Source organism: Dama dama, chromosome 30, assembly GCF_033118175.1.
Source record: "Dama dama isolate Ldn47 chromosome 30, ASM3311817v1, whole genome shotgun sequence".
Taxonomy (NCBI): domain Eukaryota; kingdom Metazoa; phylum Chordata; class Mammalia; order Artiodactyla; family Cervidae; genus Dama; species Dama dama.
In genome coordinates, this window is record NC_083710.1 from 73,322,209 (window position 1) to 73,338,990 (window position 16,782).

General features: G+C 43.4%; 1 protein-coding gene and 1 long non-coding RNA gene across 9 annotated transcripts in view; both read left to right on the forward strand.

Moving 5' to 3' along the window:
* LOC133049270 (ATP-binding cassette sub-family C member 4-like) overlaps positions 1–16,782 on the forward strand; it is a 374,395-nt gene that overhangs the window by 190,475 nt on the left and 167,138 nt on the right. The gene's annotated exons all lie outside the window — the stretch shown is intronic.
* LOC133049738 (uncharacterized) lies at positions 7,058–15,680 on the forward strand. The gene is made up of 3 exons (XR_009691437.1): positions 7,058–7,115; positions 7,279–7,684; positions 15,495–15,680. It is a non-coding gene; the product is annotated as an uncharacterized LOC133049738 (long non-coding RNA).

Consider the following 16,782-nt stretch of genomic DNA (forward strand, 5'->3'; position numbering starts at 1 on the left):
AAAACACAAGATACGACTCTATACATGGACAACACCAGATGGTCAACACCGAAATCACATTGATTATATTATTTTCAGCCAAAGATGGTGAAGTCTATACAGTCAGCAAAAACAATACCGGGAGCTGACTATGATTCAGATCATGAGTTCCTTATTGCAAAATTCAGACTTAAATTGAAGAAAGTAGGGAAAACCACTAGACCATTCAGATGTGACCTAATCAAATCCCTTATGACTATACAGTAGAAGTAACAAATAGATTCAAGGGATTAGATCCAATAAATAGAGTGTCTGAAGAACTATGGATGGAGGCTCGCAACATCGTACAGAAGGTTGTGATCAAAACCATCCTCAAGAAGAAATGTAAAAAGACAGAATGGTTGTCTGAGGAGGCCTACGATTAGCTGAGAAAAGAAGAGAAGCTAAAGGCAAAGGAAGAAAGGAAGGATATACCCATCTGAATGCAGAATTCCAAAGAACAGGAAGGAGAGATAAGAAAGACTTTGTAAATGATCAATGCAAAAAAAAATAGAGGAAAACAATAGAATGGGCAAGATTAGAGGTCTCTTCAAGAAAATTAAAGATACCAAGGGAACATTTCATGCAAAGATGGACACAATAAAGGACACAAACAGAATGCACTTAACAGAACCAGAAGATATTAAGAAAAGGTGGCAAGAAAACACTGAACTATGCAAAAAAAAAAAAAAAAAAAAAACCTTAATGACCTGGGTAACCATGATGGTGTGATCACTCACCTAGAGCCAGACATCCTGAACTGTGAAGTCAGGTGGACCTTAGGAAGCATCACTATGAACAAAGCTAGTAGAGGTAATGGAATTGTGGTTGAACTATTTCAAATTCTAAAAGATGATGCTGTGAAAGTGCTGCATTCAATATGCCAGCAAATTTGGAAAACTCGGCAGTGGCCACAGGACTGGAAAAGGTGAATTTTCATTCCAGTCCCAAAGAAGGGCAATGCCAAAGAATGTTCAAACGACTGCACAATTGCACTGGTTTCACATGCTGGCAAATTAATGGTCAACATTCTCCAGGTGAGAATTCATCAGTACATGAACTGAGAACTGCCAGATGTTCAAGCTGGATTTAGAAAAGGCAGAGGAACCAGAGATCAAAATGCCAACATTCATTGGATCATAGAAAAAGCAAGAGATTTCCAGAAGAAACATCTACTTCTGCCTTATTGACTACGCCAAAGCCTTTGACTATGTGGATCACAAAAAACTGTGGAAAATCATTCCAGTGATTGGAATACCAGACCACCTGACCTGCCTCCTGAGAAATCTGTATGCAGGTCAAGAAGCAACAGTTAGAACTGGACATGGTGCTACCAAATTGAGAAGGAGTACATCAAGGCTGTATATTGTCACCCTCCTTATTTAATTTATATGCAGAATAGACCATACTAAATGCTGGGTGGGAAGAAGCACAGACTGGAATCAAGATTGCTGGAAGAAATATCAATATGCAGATGACACCAACCTTTTAGCAGAAAGTGAAGAGGAACTAAAAGCCTCTTGAAAGTAAATGAGAAGATTGAGAAAGCTGTCTTAAAACTCAACATTCAAAATACAAAGATCATGGCATCCGGTCCCATCACTTAATGGCAAACAGATGGATAAACAATGGAAACAGTGAGACACTTTATTTTGGGGGGCTCAAAAATCACTGCAGATGGTGACTACAGCCGTGAAATTAAAAGATACTTGCTCCTTGGAAGGAAAGTTATGACCTTCCTAGACAGCATATTATAAAGGAGAGACATTACTTTGCCAACAAAGGTCTGTCTACTCAAAGCTATGTTTTTTCCAGTAGTCATGTATGGATGTGAGAGCAGGACCATAAAGAAAGCTGAGCACCAAAGAACTGATGCTTTTGAACTGTAGTGTTGGAGAAGACTCTTGAGAGTCCCTTGGACTGCAAGGAGATCTAACCAGTTCACCCTAAAGGAAATCGGTCCTAAATATCATTGGAAGGACTGATGCTGAAGCTCCAAACTTTGGCCACCTAATGGAAAGAACTAACTCATTGGAAAAGACCCTGATGCTGGGGAAGATTAAAGACAGAAAGAAACAACTCCGGGAGTTGGTGATGGACAGGGAAGCCTGGCATGTTGCAGTCCATGGTGTTGCAAAGAGTCGGACACGACTGAGTGACTAAACTGAAAGGAGTTGATTATGTGGGGTTCTTAAATTTTTTATTAAGTCTTTAATTTTTTTCTCCTATGTCTTAGATAGATTCATTGTGTTTAATATTTGGTGTTTCAAAAAGAACATAATTACATGGCCCCCTTATAGGAGGACTGAGTGTTATCACTGTTTTCGTCCAGGTCTAGTCCCAGGCCTGCCCAAGTAGGTGCTGAGGAAGATTGCATTTTAACTACTCAGTGAAAAACCCTAATGGAGCATGTAAGAAGTTGGGGAAGGACTCTCTTAGGATGGAAGACTGTGTCCACAGGAGGAAATGGGAGTGACTCTAGTCTGTCCAGAGGGACAGGCCTCCACCACCTGAGTCCTGCCTCCTCTCCTGCTTCAGCTCCAGACTTTCTCTCACTCTAGCCTGAGCTCCAGTGTGTCTTAACTGTTTTAGTTTCTCAAATCCACTAACCTCTCCTTTGCTCTGGACCTTTGGACCCATCTTTTTCTGCCAAGGAAACCCCCCCCACACACACACACACACATTTTATTGACTGACTTTTACTCTCCTGTCAGGTCACAAGTGAGACATGGTTCTACCCAGCAGGACTCCTCCTCCCTGAGATGAGCACCTCCCATCCCCTCCCCCATCTCCTGACTCTCCTGTGTTGGCTCCTTTCTCCTCTCCTTCAGCCTGGAAGAGCAGCAGCTGTGTCTCCTCCCAGGGATCCCAGCACCTGTCTGGGAACCTGGGAGAGCTCAGTATTCAGTGGCTGACTTTGAAAGCACCCAGGTGGTAGGTGAACAATTTCCCAAGTCTCAAATGTGTCCACTTGCTTCTCTTTTCCCCTTGGACTTAGGACTTAGTGGCTAATAAACTTCAGGTGTTTGGGAGGAGGGTATCAGAGTAGACACCTGCATCATTTAAATAGAAGACAGTTGGAAAGAGAAGGGAGAAAAGAACTGGGAAGTTCAGGAAGAGCATGGCCAACAGCCAGTTGTGGTGATTCGCACAAAGCCTATTCTGTGTGTGTGAAAGAGGCTCCCAGGATGAACGTGCCATGGAGATGTCCCCTGAGGGCTCAGTCTGGCTGGTTCTCTGATATGCTGAGGCTCTGAGGTCAAGGTTGTAAATGGAAGCTCAACTTGAGGGAAATACATCTTGTGTCTCTTTGAATAAATGGTTGCTACTCTGCACCCTCAAACAAGCTGCTTAAATAGGGACATCACACATTTTACACTGTCCAAATCTTTCATCCACTCTCAGGGTAGGAAAGACTGGTTATCACTGAGTCCTACCCTTCAACCTCTGAGAATTCTTCACTCCCTTTCCCCAGAAGAGCAGGGCCGAGGGTAGGAGAAGCCTTGTTGTGTCTCCATCCCCAGCCCCCTGACTGCTGAGTGAGACCGTGACTGAGGTTAGGAGGAGGTGAGATGAGTGTCCTCCTGTCCCACAGTTAGTGCTCCCCCTGCCCTGTCCCCAGCTCCTCCTCCTTTCCCTTCCCTCTGCCCTTGGACTTGCCCTTGGATTTCCTCTCATATTCATGCAAGGCTCCCCAGAGTTCTGCCTCAGAGCTGAAATTTTTCCTAAGCCATCTTCTCCTTTGTTTAAAAGCTTATCCCTTGATAGTTGAGTGGCGTCACTCAGGAGGACAAGGGGAGAACCGGGAGGATGGAAAAGCCAGGAGGGTCTGAGGTGTTGCTTAGTTTCTTATCTCACTTTTAAACTAGGGTGTGGGGCACTTAACACACAGCAAAGGCACACATCACAGCATTTTCACCAGAACCAGGTCCCCTACAACTGTGACAGGGAGGAAAAGTTACCTTTGTTGGCCTGTGACCTCCATGTCACCAGCAGCCCTTCCCAACACTCCAGGTCTTTGGTATGTTCCTACCTCTCCTCAAAGGGAAAGTAAAAGTATTAGTGGCTCAGTCATGTCCTACTCTTTGTGACCCCATGGACTGTAGCCTGCCAGGCTTCTCTGTCCATGGATTCTCCAGGAAAGAATATGGGAGTGGATAGTCATTCCCTTTTCCAAGGGATCTTCCCAATCCCAGGGATCAAACCCAGGTCTCCCACATTGCAGGCAGATTCTTTACCATCTCAGCCACAGGGAAGCCCTCAAACTCATGTTTATTTTCTGGCTCCATTTGTTGGATGGAAAATTATCTCATTAGCTTATTGCATAATATTGACAAAAGAAAAGGAGTGGTATCAAGATAAGACTGAAGCTCTTTATCCACTGTTTCAAAGTGAAGAAATAAATCATTCCAGAAACTGCCCCCATGTAAAATTCCTAAGAAAGTGAATGTGAAGTTGCTCAGTCGTGTCCAACTCTTTGAGACCCCGTGGACTATAGCCTACCAGTCTCCTCTGTCCATGGGATCCTCCAAGCAAGAATACTGGAGTGGGTTGCCATTTCCTTCTCCAAAAGAAAGTGTGAAAGTGTGAAAGAAAGTGAAAGTCACTCAGTTGTGCCCAACTCTTTGCTACTCCATGGGTATAGTCCATGGAATTCTCTAGGCCAGAGTACTGGAGTGGGTAGCCTTTCCCTTCTCCAGGGATCTTCCCAACCCAGGGATCGAGCCCACGTCTCCTGCATTTCAAGTGGATTCTTTACCTACTGAGCCACCAAAGAAGCCCAAGTGCAGTATTAAAGCAATGGCTTGTGATGATTTAGAATGACCCAGAGGGATGGGATGGGGAGGGAGGTGGGAGGGGGGGTTCAGGATGGGGAACACAGGTACACCCATGGTAGATTCATGTCAATGTATGGCAAAACCAATATTTACAATGTTGTAAAGTAATTAGCATCCAATTCGAATAAATAAATTTAATTAAAAAATAGAAAAGGAAGCAGTGATCACTGGAACAACCTCTTGGGTTCAACACATAAAGGCTTGTAATGTTGAATTAAATGTGTATGTTTATAAAGGCTGATGAATCTGAAGAAAACTGTAGTGAAATCCTAGCATTAATATTTTAGCAGCCATGTGTCAGTTTCTTAAGATGCTCTTGAGATACTGTTCTGAGTGTGAATATATATATCCACACACACACATATATATTGATGTCAAGGTGATTAGTAAAGGGATGGTGGTATTGTATTCATCTTTCTCAGGTGTTTATTTAGCTCTTAGAAATGTGCCCTGGAGCATCAGTGGGTGAAATATGTATCTGGGAGTTGTGCTAAATACTGGTGGCACTACTGCAGAAGAGGAGAGTTTAATGAAATGAGATGGACAACGTGTGAATAACTGCTGAAGCTTGTTTCGTGGAAGTTCATTGTGCTATACTACTTTTGGATATGTTTGAAAACTTCCATAATAAAAAGTTTAAACACCTACTTGCCATGATAGGATATGAACAAATAAGAACTAAGGACAGGGTCTTTGATCAGATGTATTCCCAGTGCTTTAGGGTTGGGAACTCACCATTCCTCATGATACTTCCTTAATAGGCAGGCACAGGAGAGAGAACTATTATTTATTATGTAAAAAGAAACCTGTATGTGAGTCAAGAAGCAACAGAGCCAGATGTGGAACAACTAATTGGTTCAAAATTGGGAAAGGAGTTCAAAAACATCAAGGCTGTATATTGTCACCCTGCTTATTTATCTTCTATGCAGAGTACATCATGCAAAATGTCAGCTGGATGAATTACAAGTTGGAATCAAGATTTCCCGCAGAAGTATCAACACCCTCAGATATGTGGATGATACCACTCTAATGGCAGAAAGTGATGCGAAAATAAAGAACCTCTTGATGGGGGTGAAAGAGAAGAATGAAAAAGCTGGCTTGCAACTCAACATGAAAAAAAAACTAAGATTATGGTATATGATCCCATCACTTCATGGCAAATAAAAAAGGAAAAAGTGAAAGCAGTAACAGATTTTGTTTTCTTGGGCTCCAAAACCAGTGCAGATGGTGACTGCAGTTATGAAATTAAAAGACTTGCTCCTGGCTAGAAAAGGTATCACAAAGCTAGATAGTATATTAAAAAGCAGACATTACATTGCTGACAAAGGTCCATATAGCCAAAGCTCTGGTTTTTCCCATAGTTGTGTATCCATGTGAGAATTGGAGCATAAAGAAGGCTGAGGGCCAAAGAACTGATGCTTTTGAATTGTGGTCTGGAGAAGATTCTTGAGAGTCCCTTGGATAGCAAGGATATCAAACCAGTCAATCCTAAAGGAAATCAACCCTGAATATTCACTGGAAGGATTGCTGCTGAAACTTCAATACCATGGCCACCTAATGCAAAGAGCCATCTCATTGGAAGAGATCCTGATGCTGGGACAGACTGAAGGCAAAAGGAAAAGGGGGTGGTAGAGGATGAGATGGTTAAATAGCTTCACTGACTAAATGGACATGAATTTGAGCAAATTCCAGGAGACAGTGGAGGACAGAGGAGTCTGGTGTGCTACAGTTCATAAGGTCACAAAGAGCTGGACACTAAGAGACTGAATAAGAACAAGAAAAACCAAGGGAATGAAGGCACAATTATATTTAAAAAGAACATGGTTGCCTCTGCAGACAGATGTTCTAAGGTTTGCTACCAGTGCCTCATACAAGTTCATTCCAGAGCCATCTCTCCATTGCCCTCACGTCTCAGTTTTTCCTCCAGATCTCTAGACTTCCCTCATTCAAAAATAAGCCTGGGAGGAGTTCCCTGGTGGCACAGTGAATAAGAATCCACCTGTCAATGCAGGGGACACAGGTTTGATCCCTGGTCCAGGAAGATTCCACATGCTGTGGAACATCTAAGCCTGTGTGCCACAACTATCAAGTGCCCATGCTGCAGCTACTGAAGCCTGCATGCCTGGAGTCCGTGCTCCACACAAGGGAAGTCACTGCAAAGAGAAGCCCACACACCACAATGAAGTGTAGCCCCTGCTCTCCTCAACTAGAGAAAGCTGCATGAAAGTAACAAAGACCGAAAGACCAGCACAGCCAAAAGTAAAACAAGTACAAACAATCCTGGGACTAACCTGCCTTCTTTCTTTCTTTTTTTTTTTTTTTTTTTTTATGTCAAACTGTGTGGCTGGGGGTGGGGTGGGGTGGGGGGGCTTTGTTCCCTGACCAGGGAAAATAGGATTAAGCCTGTACCTCTTTTCTTCAGAGCAGGTGGAGTGTTGAAGGAGGGAAGCAGAGAGAGGATTGAGAACTGGATCATTGTGATGGGTCTGTCCACCCAAGTACTGTTGAGTTCATCTCCTGGTCTCTGCATTCCCATCTGCTCATCTCAGCTCCACCTCCACCATGCAAGCCAGCTGATGAGTATTTCTCTCCTGGAAATCAGAGGAAAACCTGCATTCATTCCAGCTCAGTGGTTCTCAACCAGGAACTGCCTTCCTGGAGGATATCTCACCAACAATGTCTGGACACATTTTTGGTTGTCACGACTGAGGGAGGAGGTGACTGCTGCATCCAGTGGATAGAGGTCAGGGATGCTGCGACACACCCTGCAATGTACAGGTCCCCTCACCAACAAAGACTTGTCTGGTCCAAATGTCAACAGTACTAAGGTGAGAAAGCCTGCTCTAGTCCCCCTGTAAAACCTGAAATGCATAATCATTCTCTTTCTTTAAAGAGAACATCAGATCATGTCACCCCATTGCTTAAAACTTTTCAACACTTTCCCACTCTTAGTATGAAGATTAAAAGCAAACAAACAAACAAAAAAAACTCCTTAGCTCCTTGAACTTGCATGACCTGACACTCACCTCCCCTCTTTTCTTATATTATTTGCAGTAACAAAACGAACTTTATTCCTGTTTTTCTAGAAAGTGTCATACTTCCTCCTCCTACACAGGGTCTTGGCACATGTTATTCTAAGTCAATTTCTGCTCTCTCACCAATCTCTCCCCCTTTTCCCTGCTCACTGATGCCTTCTAATCCTTTAGGAGACCTCAGCTTGGAGGTGACTCCATCAAAGACTCCCTTCCTGACCCCCGAACAGTCAGCAGCCTGAGATGAGAGGCCACGTGGGGAGAGAAACCAGGCCACCCCAGGGCCTCCTGCCATCCTGGCTCAGCCTAAGGTGGAAGTGAGATCTGTCTGGACACCCAGTGCCAGCGGGGCTCCCGGGTGTGGGCAGGACTGTGAGTGAGCCCAGGAGGCCAGCAACAACCCTGCCTCATCAGCCTCACAACTTTACTGAGTAATGGAAAAGTGACCACTGCTTTAGGCTACTGATGTCTCAGGAGGTTGATGTAGTGACAGCAAGATTCATTCTCCCTGCTGTTCCTAACTGTGCAGTAAGGAGCTCTCCCTGCTACTGTGGGGAATTCTCCCCTCACCTCCTGCTCTGTCCACTTCACAGGACTGCTCTCAGGACCTGAGTTTCTAAGTCACGGTCCACTTGACAGGACGATGCTCACTCCCCAGTAGGTCAGTGAGTGGAGGTGGGGAGAGTGTTCCCCTTTCCATCTCACCTTCCTGTCCCATCAGCCTCCCTGGAACTGCAGCCCTGTGCTGGGCAGGGAAGGTCTCAGTCAACTCAAGAACCAGAATATGTTTTAAAGTGTCAGTATCTATTTCAGTAAGCTGGGAAATAGTTAAGGTTTTCCACAATTTGTCTTTTCCCATATTATAAAGGGGAAATCACTTGAAGAAATGAGACTAGACTTCCCTGTGGCTCAGATAGTAAAGAGTCTGCCTGCAATGTGGAAGACCCAGGTTCAATTCCCGACTGGGAAGAGACCCTGGAAAAGGGAATGGTAATCCACCCCAGTACTCCTGCCTAGAGATTTCCACAGACAGAGGAGCCTGGCAGGCTGTAGTTTATGGGGTCGCAGAGTCGGAAACAACTGAGCGACTACAATTTCTTTAGTTTTTGGCGGGGAACTCCCTAGGGCAACACCATCCCTCTTGAAGCTCGGTTTTTACTGAGGGTCCCCTTTCACTTTGTTCACATGAATCTCTACCTGGCTCCTGTAGGAGACCCATCCTCATGGGAAAACCCCATCCGCATGAAGGTCTCATCACTAGAATCAGGCTCCATTCCCTGGCCAGTCACCAAATCTTGAGTGTAAATCCTCAGTTTAGCATGACGGGGCGTTTCTTGGGGCTCAGGTCAGGAAGGATGGGGGCATCTGAAGGAGAGGATGCTCTTGGTTTCTGGGTCTACTGTGAGCGTGGGTCACCCAGACAACAGATTTCCCTCAAGAATCCCACTCTGAGAGGCTCCTAAGAGTCTAGTTCTTTAAGTCTTTGACCTGATAGAACAGGAAGGTATATAAGCCTCACCTGGCTTCTACCAGGAGGAGAGGCACAGGTTTCCAAGAGTAAACATAACTTTTAAAGGGAATGATACAAACTACAGTGGTATAATGTAATGATTTTCTTAACTAGTCTGCTGCTTCTCCCTTATCTAGGTCTCTAGGAGAATCACATGGAGAAAGCAATGGCAACCCACTCCAGTGTTCTTGCCTGAAGAATTCCAGGGAGGGATTAGCCTGGTGGGCTGCCATCTATGGGGCCGCACAGAGTCGGACACAGCTGAAGCAGCAGGAGAAACACACTCTTATTGAGCAGAAGGGGGTTGGATTTCTTCCTATTCTGGTACCCACCCTCCCACAATAGATCCCAACAAGTCTCCTTTGCCAGGTGTGGCTTGTTCCAATGGAACTTGCTCTGGAGCACACGCTCTCCCCTAAAAGCCGTCCACGGGGCTGCTGCTTGTGGTTCATGTAAGTGAAGAGGGGCGGAGTTCTCGGGAGTCCAGGCTCAGCTGTGTAGCTACCCGCCCAGATCACACTGCCAGGTGCATCGTCTCCGCCCACGGCTCCCTGGCCGCCATCTTGAATCACAGCCCCGGGAGCACCGTCTCTGCATACGGCCTTCTGCAGTGAGGTGTCATTGGAGCCATTTCTCCCCAGGGATCATCTCTGAAGCACCAGGGATGCGAGACCTCTGCAGGAGGTGACCTGTGAGCAAGTGAAAGTCAACTCAGCACAAAGGGAAAGAAAAAAAGTTAGATTTTTTATTTTATGACCCAGATTCTACTTTCTGTTGTTTAGTTGCTCAGTCTTGTCCAACTCTTTTGTGACCCCGTAGACTGAAGCCCACCGTTCTCCGTCCATGGGATTTCCTGGGCAAGAGTACTGGAATGGGTTGCCATTTCTTTCTCCAGGGGATCTTCCCAACCAGGCATCAAACCCGCATCTCCTGTGCCTCTGGCATTGGTAGGTGGGTACTTTACCACTGAGTCACCTGGGAAGCCCCAGCTTCTACTTTTACTGCAGGGATTGTTGGTGGGCTTTGCTAGTGACTGCTTCATCAGCACAGAGCCTCCTGGAATGTTAAGGGCACCACCTTACCTTTAATGAGTGTTTCCATTGTTACCTGTGGTGATAATCCAACGAAGAGAAAGAGACCGGTTTCTTCCCTAAGCCGGAAGAAATAATCAGTTTTGTTTGTTGTTTTTTTTACCCACAAAGTAACTCCTTCTTGGTAGGGGTTTGATGTTGCTCCTGAAATTAAAGGAAGTCCTTGGTGCCCTTCATTTGAGGAAGAAAACTGGGTATTGTTTACATAGGAAAGGGAAGGGCCTAGGCATCAGTATGCAAGAGAACCAGGTCTGGGCTCCTGGGTAAGGGGCAAAGATAGCTTCATCACTATGGAAACTGTGTCTATGCTTGTGAGACGGGAAGGAGGGGAAACAATTGTGAACAGAATGAGGATGGGAACACAGATATTAAGAAAAACAGGATCCCACAAAAACTGGCTCGAACCAGCTACAATGAAGATGGTGTTGAGTATGATCTGTCACTGACCTCTAACTCATTACACCTTCACTAGAACACTAAACCTCATTCCCCTCACACCATGACAGGCGCTGTGATAGTTCCAAGGCTGACCATAAAAGGCCAAAAAATGTGAAGTGACCCAGTTGCTGACACTCCCGGTGCCTTCCCCAGAATAACAAGAATATTCCTTCCACTCGCTATCCTGTGAAATTTCCCAACCCATAAGAATTCACAACTCCATATTTTGGGGGCACTCTTGCCTTCTGAGAAAGTCCACATTCTGTCTGTGGAGTGTGTATCTCCCTGAATCAGTCCATTTTCACTTTACTTCAGCTCATTCTTGTATTCTTTCCTGCATAAGCCAAGGACCTTCACTGGACAGCTAGTCTCAGGGCTCCCAGGACACGATATTTCCTTTTCCTGCACCACTGGTGACCTGGAGAATGAAGGACAGAGATTATAGATCTAACCTGATTATAAAGTAGTTGACCTGTATTTATGAAGAATTCTTATTTATTGTCCTAGTGTCTCTTAAACTCTAGCAAAGTTTGGTTTCTGCTTTCCCAGTAGATTTTGCTTTTTTAATTTGTTTTGTTTTTAAAATCTACTTTGCTGTGGGATTTTAGGGCTTACCTGATAGCTCAGCTGCTAAAGAATCCCCTTGCAATGTGGGAGACCTTGGTTCGATCCCTGGGTTGGGAGGATCCCCTAGAAAATCTAAAGACTACCCACTCCAATATTCTGGCCTGAAAAATTCCATGGGCTGTATAGTCCACTGTTTCACAGAGAGTTGTACACGACTGAATGACTGTCACTTCACTTCACTTCATGGAATTTTAAAGAAGGATGTAACTGGTTCTCATTTGTTCCCCAGACGGAGGGCACATGCTTCATAACCCTCTATAGCATTCTCTCATCCTGGCTCCAGACTCCATAATCCTGCTGCCTCCTGCTGTCTGAATTTTCCAGACCCCAAATGGGAAATCAGGGTTTTCTACTTCACTAGTAACACAGGTTTATGGCATGGGAGTCTCCTCTGCTGCTGCTGCTACTGCTGCTAAGTCATTTCAGTCATGTCTGACTCTGTGCAACTCCATAGATGGCAGCCCACCAGGCTCGCCTGTCCCTGGGATTCTCCAGGCAAGAACACTGGAGTGGGTTGTCATTTCCTTCTCCAATGCATGAAAGTGAAAAGTGAAAGAGAAGTCACTCAGCTGTGTCTGAATCATAGCGACCCCATGGACTGCAGCCTACCAGGCTGCTCCATCCATGGGATTTTCCAGGCAAGAGTATTGGAGTGGGGTGCTATTGCCTTCTCCAGGGAGTGTCCTCTACAAAGCTACTAACTCTGCTGGCTTCTGGCAGGAGGTAAGGCCCAAGCCATACTTGAAGGGGTTTCTATCATATCCTGTATACCCCCTACTTTGGGGATGGTGATCACTGGGGTCAGGCCTCTCCAGCTGTCTGCCTCTCATTTCCAGACCTTTGCTCTCCTCTGACTTGGGGTTTGATCTCTCTTCTGTGGAGGAAATCTTGGTTGGCTATTTTCTTGCCAACTGTGTTCTTTATACCAGCACCAGTACCCTTTAAGCTATAACCGCAAGAATTCCATTTTCATTCCTTTTACACAAACATTCACACCATAGCAAGGGACAGTCAATTTAATATTCTGGTAAAATATGTTTCCATAATAGTTTCCACTTATTGAACATCTCTTCTGTGCTAGGAGCTGCAGTAGGCACTTTCACATCAACAATAACTCCATGAAACTGATACTGCTTTTTAGTACCCACTTTATAAATGAGAAACTTTGTTAAGGGCATGTAATTATCAACTACAGGTGGAAGAGTTGTCCCTGTTAGGAGGTGGCCTTCCTTCTTTATCTGATACATCTGCTGGGAACCTAAGAGTTTCCAATTTTTGGAGGGGTCAGGTAGAAAGAAAAGACATGTTTTAGTTCTACTTACAAAGGTCTAATTTTCCAAATTGTTGTAAGTCATAATTATCTTGAAGGGAAGGGTTTCATTATATCTGGAAAATGCAAACTTAAACTGGTAATATTTTAGACAAAAACTATAAAAATTATAACCATATTCACCAGTTCACTTAGCAACTAATCCTTTTTGTTAACAATTTTACGAAGCCATTAGGCTTTCTGCTAGATTTATAAAATTTCTTACAAAGTTGACCAGCACAGTCTGAAATTTATCAGAAAATTGTCTTTATCAAAAGTCCTTTCTATGAATCTTCTTGAGCATAAAACACTTTTGCAAAACTGTCCGAGTACAACAATAGCAATCTGTAAATGATAGAAGATCTTTCCATAAATGTGCATGCTGCACAGGTTAATAAACTGTATTTCTCTTGTTCATCTGTCTTACATCATTTGAATTTCCAAGGCGCCATCCAGAGAGCCTAGAAGTGTAAAAGAAAGAGGAATTTTCCTCTCCCCTACACAGTAAAGTATACATAATGTAAGACGAACCTTTTTAACCATTTCTTAAATGCACTGCTCTGTGGCATTAATTATAGTCACATTGTTGTGTGTCCATTTCCAGAATTTCTACATCTTCCCTTTAGATTTTATTAGGTTTGTCATAGCTTTCCTTCCAAAGAGCAAGTGTCTTTTAATATTATGGCTGCAGTCATCATCTGCAGTGATTTTGGAGCCCAAGAAAATAAAATCTGTCACTGCTTCCACTTTTTCCCCATCTATTTGCCATGAAGTGATGGGACCAGATACCATGATCTTAGCTCTTTGAATGTTGAGTTTCAAGCCAGCTTTTTCACTGTTGTCTTTCACTCTCATCAAGAGACTCTCTAGTTCCTCTTTGCTTTGTGCCACTAGAGTGGTATCATCTGCACCAGTTTAGTTTAGTTCAGTTCAGTCGCTCAATCGTCCGACTCTTTGTGACCCCGTGGACTGCAGCATACCAGGCTTCATGTGTATCTGAGGTTATTGATATTTCTTCTGGCAATCTTGATTCCAGTTTGTGTTTTATACAGTCTAGGATTTTGCATGATGTAGTCTGCATATAAGTTAAATAAACAGGATGACAATATACACAGCTTTTTTGTACTCCTTTCCCAATTTTTGTTTGTCTGAAAAAGTATTCATTTTTCCTTCACTTTTGAACAATCACTTCACAAATTACAGAATTCTAAGTTGGTGGCTTTTTCTCTCAACACTTAAAACTTTTTCACCCTGCTCACTCCAAGTTTGCTTGGTTTCTGAGGAGAACTGGATATAATTTTTATCCTTATTTCCCTATTGCCTAAATGTTTTTCTTTAATTTGAAAATAATAAGCATAGTTGTAAGTTGTTTTTTTTTTTTTTTTTCCTTCATTTCTGTTACACTGCTTTTTATCTCTAGCATTTACTCTTGGTTCTTTCTTAGATTCTCCATCTTTCTGATTCTATTGCCCATCTGTTTTTATATGCTGTATACTTTATCCATTAGAGCCCTTGGCGTATTAATCATGTTATTGTCTTTGTTGTTTACTCTCTCTGTGGCGTTCAACTCTTATGTGACCTCATGGACTGTAGCCCAGCCAGACTCCTCTGTCCATAGGATTTCCCAAGCAAGAATACTGGAGTGGGTTGCCATTTTCTACTCCAGTGGATCTTTCTGACCCAGGGATCAAACTCAGGTCCCCTACACTGGCAGGCAGATTATTTACCACTGAGCCACCAGGGAAGCCATAGTTGCTTTTGAATTCCTCATCTGATATTTCCAACATCCCTGCCATGTCTGGTTCTGATGATGCTTTGTCTCTTCAAAAATATTTTTCTTTTTTCTTTTGCCTTTTGGTGTGCCTTGTAAGTTTTTCTTGAAACGTAGACATGATGTCCTGGATTAAAGGCACTGCTATAAGAGGGCTTTAGTAGTGAGGAGGTGAGGTGTGAGGGTGGGCAGATCCCATGATTAGGTCTCAGCGCCTCAGTGAGCCTCTTCCTCTGGACTGTGGACCTCACAAGTGTTTCTCATTTTTCTCTCCCCCACCCCTTCCCTTATGTGGGACAGAATGGCTTGAGCCAGCTGGAGCTGGGTATTTCCCAACTCCCAGGTCAGTTGGGCTCAGTTAATACCCTAGAGGGTTAGACTCTAGTACTAGTTTTCCTCTAGGGAAGGCCTTCTTAAAAGGACTGAGTGTTCTGGTCTATTTCAAATTGCCCAATCCCCATGCTCCCACTCCCAGCAGGAGGGCTGAGGGGATTTTCCCTGGTATTTCCTGTAGGATCCAGGTGAAGCTCCTGGAGGTAAATCTCACAATATTGTGAGTCCCCGCATGACTGGGTCCCCTAGAGTTTTTACTCTCAGATTGTTCACACTGAGCCTCCAGCAGTTTGTCAGTTACAGCTCTGGTTTCCTCCCCAAGCGCAGGTTCCCATGGTGGTTTCACCCTGAGGAAGCCTCAACTTTCTCTGTTCACCATGGGCCTCCCCAGTCTCAGGGGTGGCAGTTTGCCTCCTCTGACAGATGCAACAGCAGGAGGTCTCTCTTTCCTTTTTTTTTAAAATCTACACTCACCTAAGTTTTCCAATACCATGGATTTTTTAATCTTTTTTTTTTTTTCCTCTCAGGTTTGCAGAAGACTGACTCCCTGGTTTTGGCTAAATTTCTCCTCTGAGTAGCCTTCTTCACAATCCAATTTAAATCAGGGCTTGCCAGCCATCTCCAGCCACTCTCACTTCCTATTCCTCATCAAACCTGATATTATCTTGTTCATCCATTTACTTTTTTACCATCTATATCCCACTACTTCTGTAAACACCGTGAGAAGATAAACCTTACATATCTTGTAGGCCATTGATTCCCAGTGCTTTGAAGGGTAGATGTATGGTAGATGTTCAAAAGCACTTGTTTAAAAATAATTCATAATTTGTTCAATCATGTTCCTATTGCTAAACTTAGAAGTTAGGATATTTCTAAATCCTATTATAATTTAATAATAACCATTGCTCTGAGAAATATTTGTATATAAATAAAATTGTGCATAAATAGTTTTCTATAAATGACTTTTTTCCTTTATCATCTTGTAAGTAAAAATCCTACTGAGTCAAAGAAGATGAACATTTTTAAGGCTTTTAATAGATAGTCCAATTATGTTCTGAAAAGGCTTTTCTAATTTATAGTTTACCAATAGTAGATTACACTGCCTATCACACTTTTCATTAGCATGCGGTATTCTGGTTTTTAAAGTGTGTTGCTAATTTAATAGGTGAGAATGAATATATTTATATGTTTATATTATTTGTGTTATTTTGCTGCAATTTTCTTTTTACCTATTCCTTTTCTAGATTGTGAGCCTAATGAAACCAGGGTTTTCATCTTTTTAGGTATATTATTTTCTAAGGACACCCTTATCAACTCTTAGCAGATTCTGGACAACTTATCTCAGTAATGGACTAGTTTTCCAAAAGACTGAAAACAAAATAATTGCAGCTCCCAGTATTATTATAATATCTCAATGTTGTTGTTTAGTCACTCAGTCATCCTCTTTTGTGACCACGTGGACTGTAGCCTGCCATGCCCTTCTGTCCATGGGATTTCCCAGGCAAGAATACTGGAGCGGGTTGCCATTTCCTTCTCCAGAGGATCTTCCTGACCCAGGGATCGAAGCTGGGTCTCCTGATTGACAAGCAGATTCTTTACCAGTGAGCCCCCAGGAAAGCCATTGGCCCAAATTGAGAAGTTTTGCTTAATTTTTTACATCAGGGCTCTATATGATAGTGAAATGATGCAAATATGACTGAGGGCCAGTGGGAAGTGACACGGGAACTCATCACTAACAACAAAGTTCTGAAATGTGAATGTGACTTCTTTCTATGAATTAGATCATATTTGAAATTTGTTTACTAACATGACCCT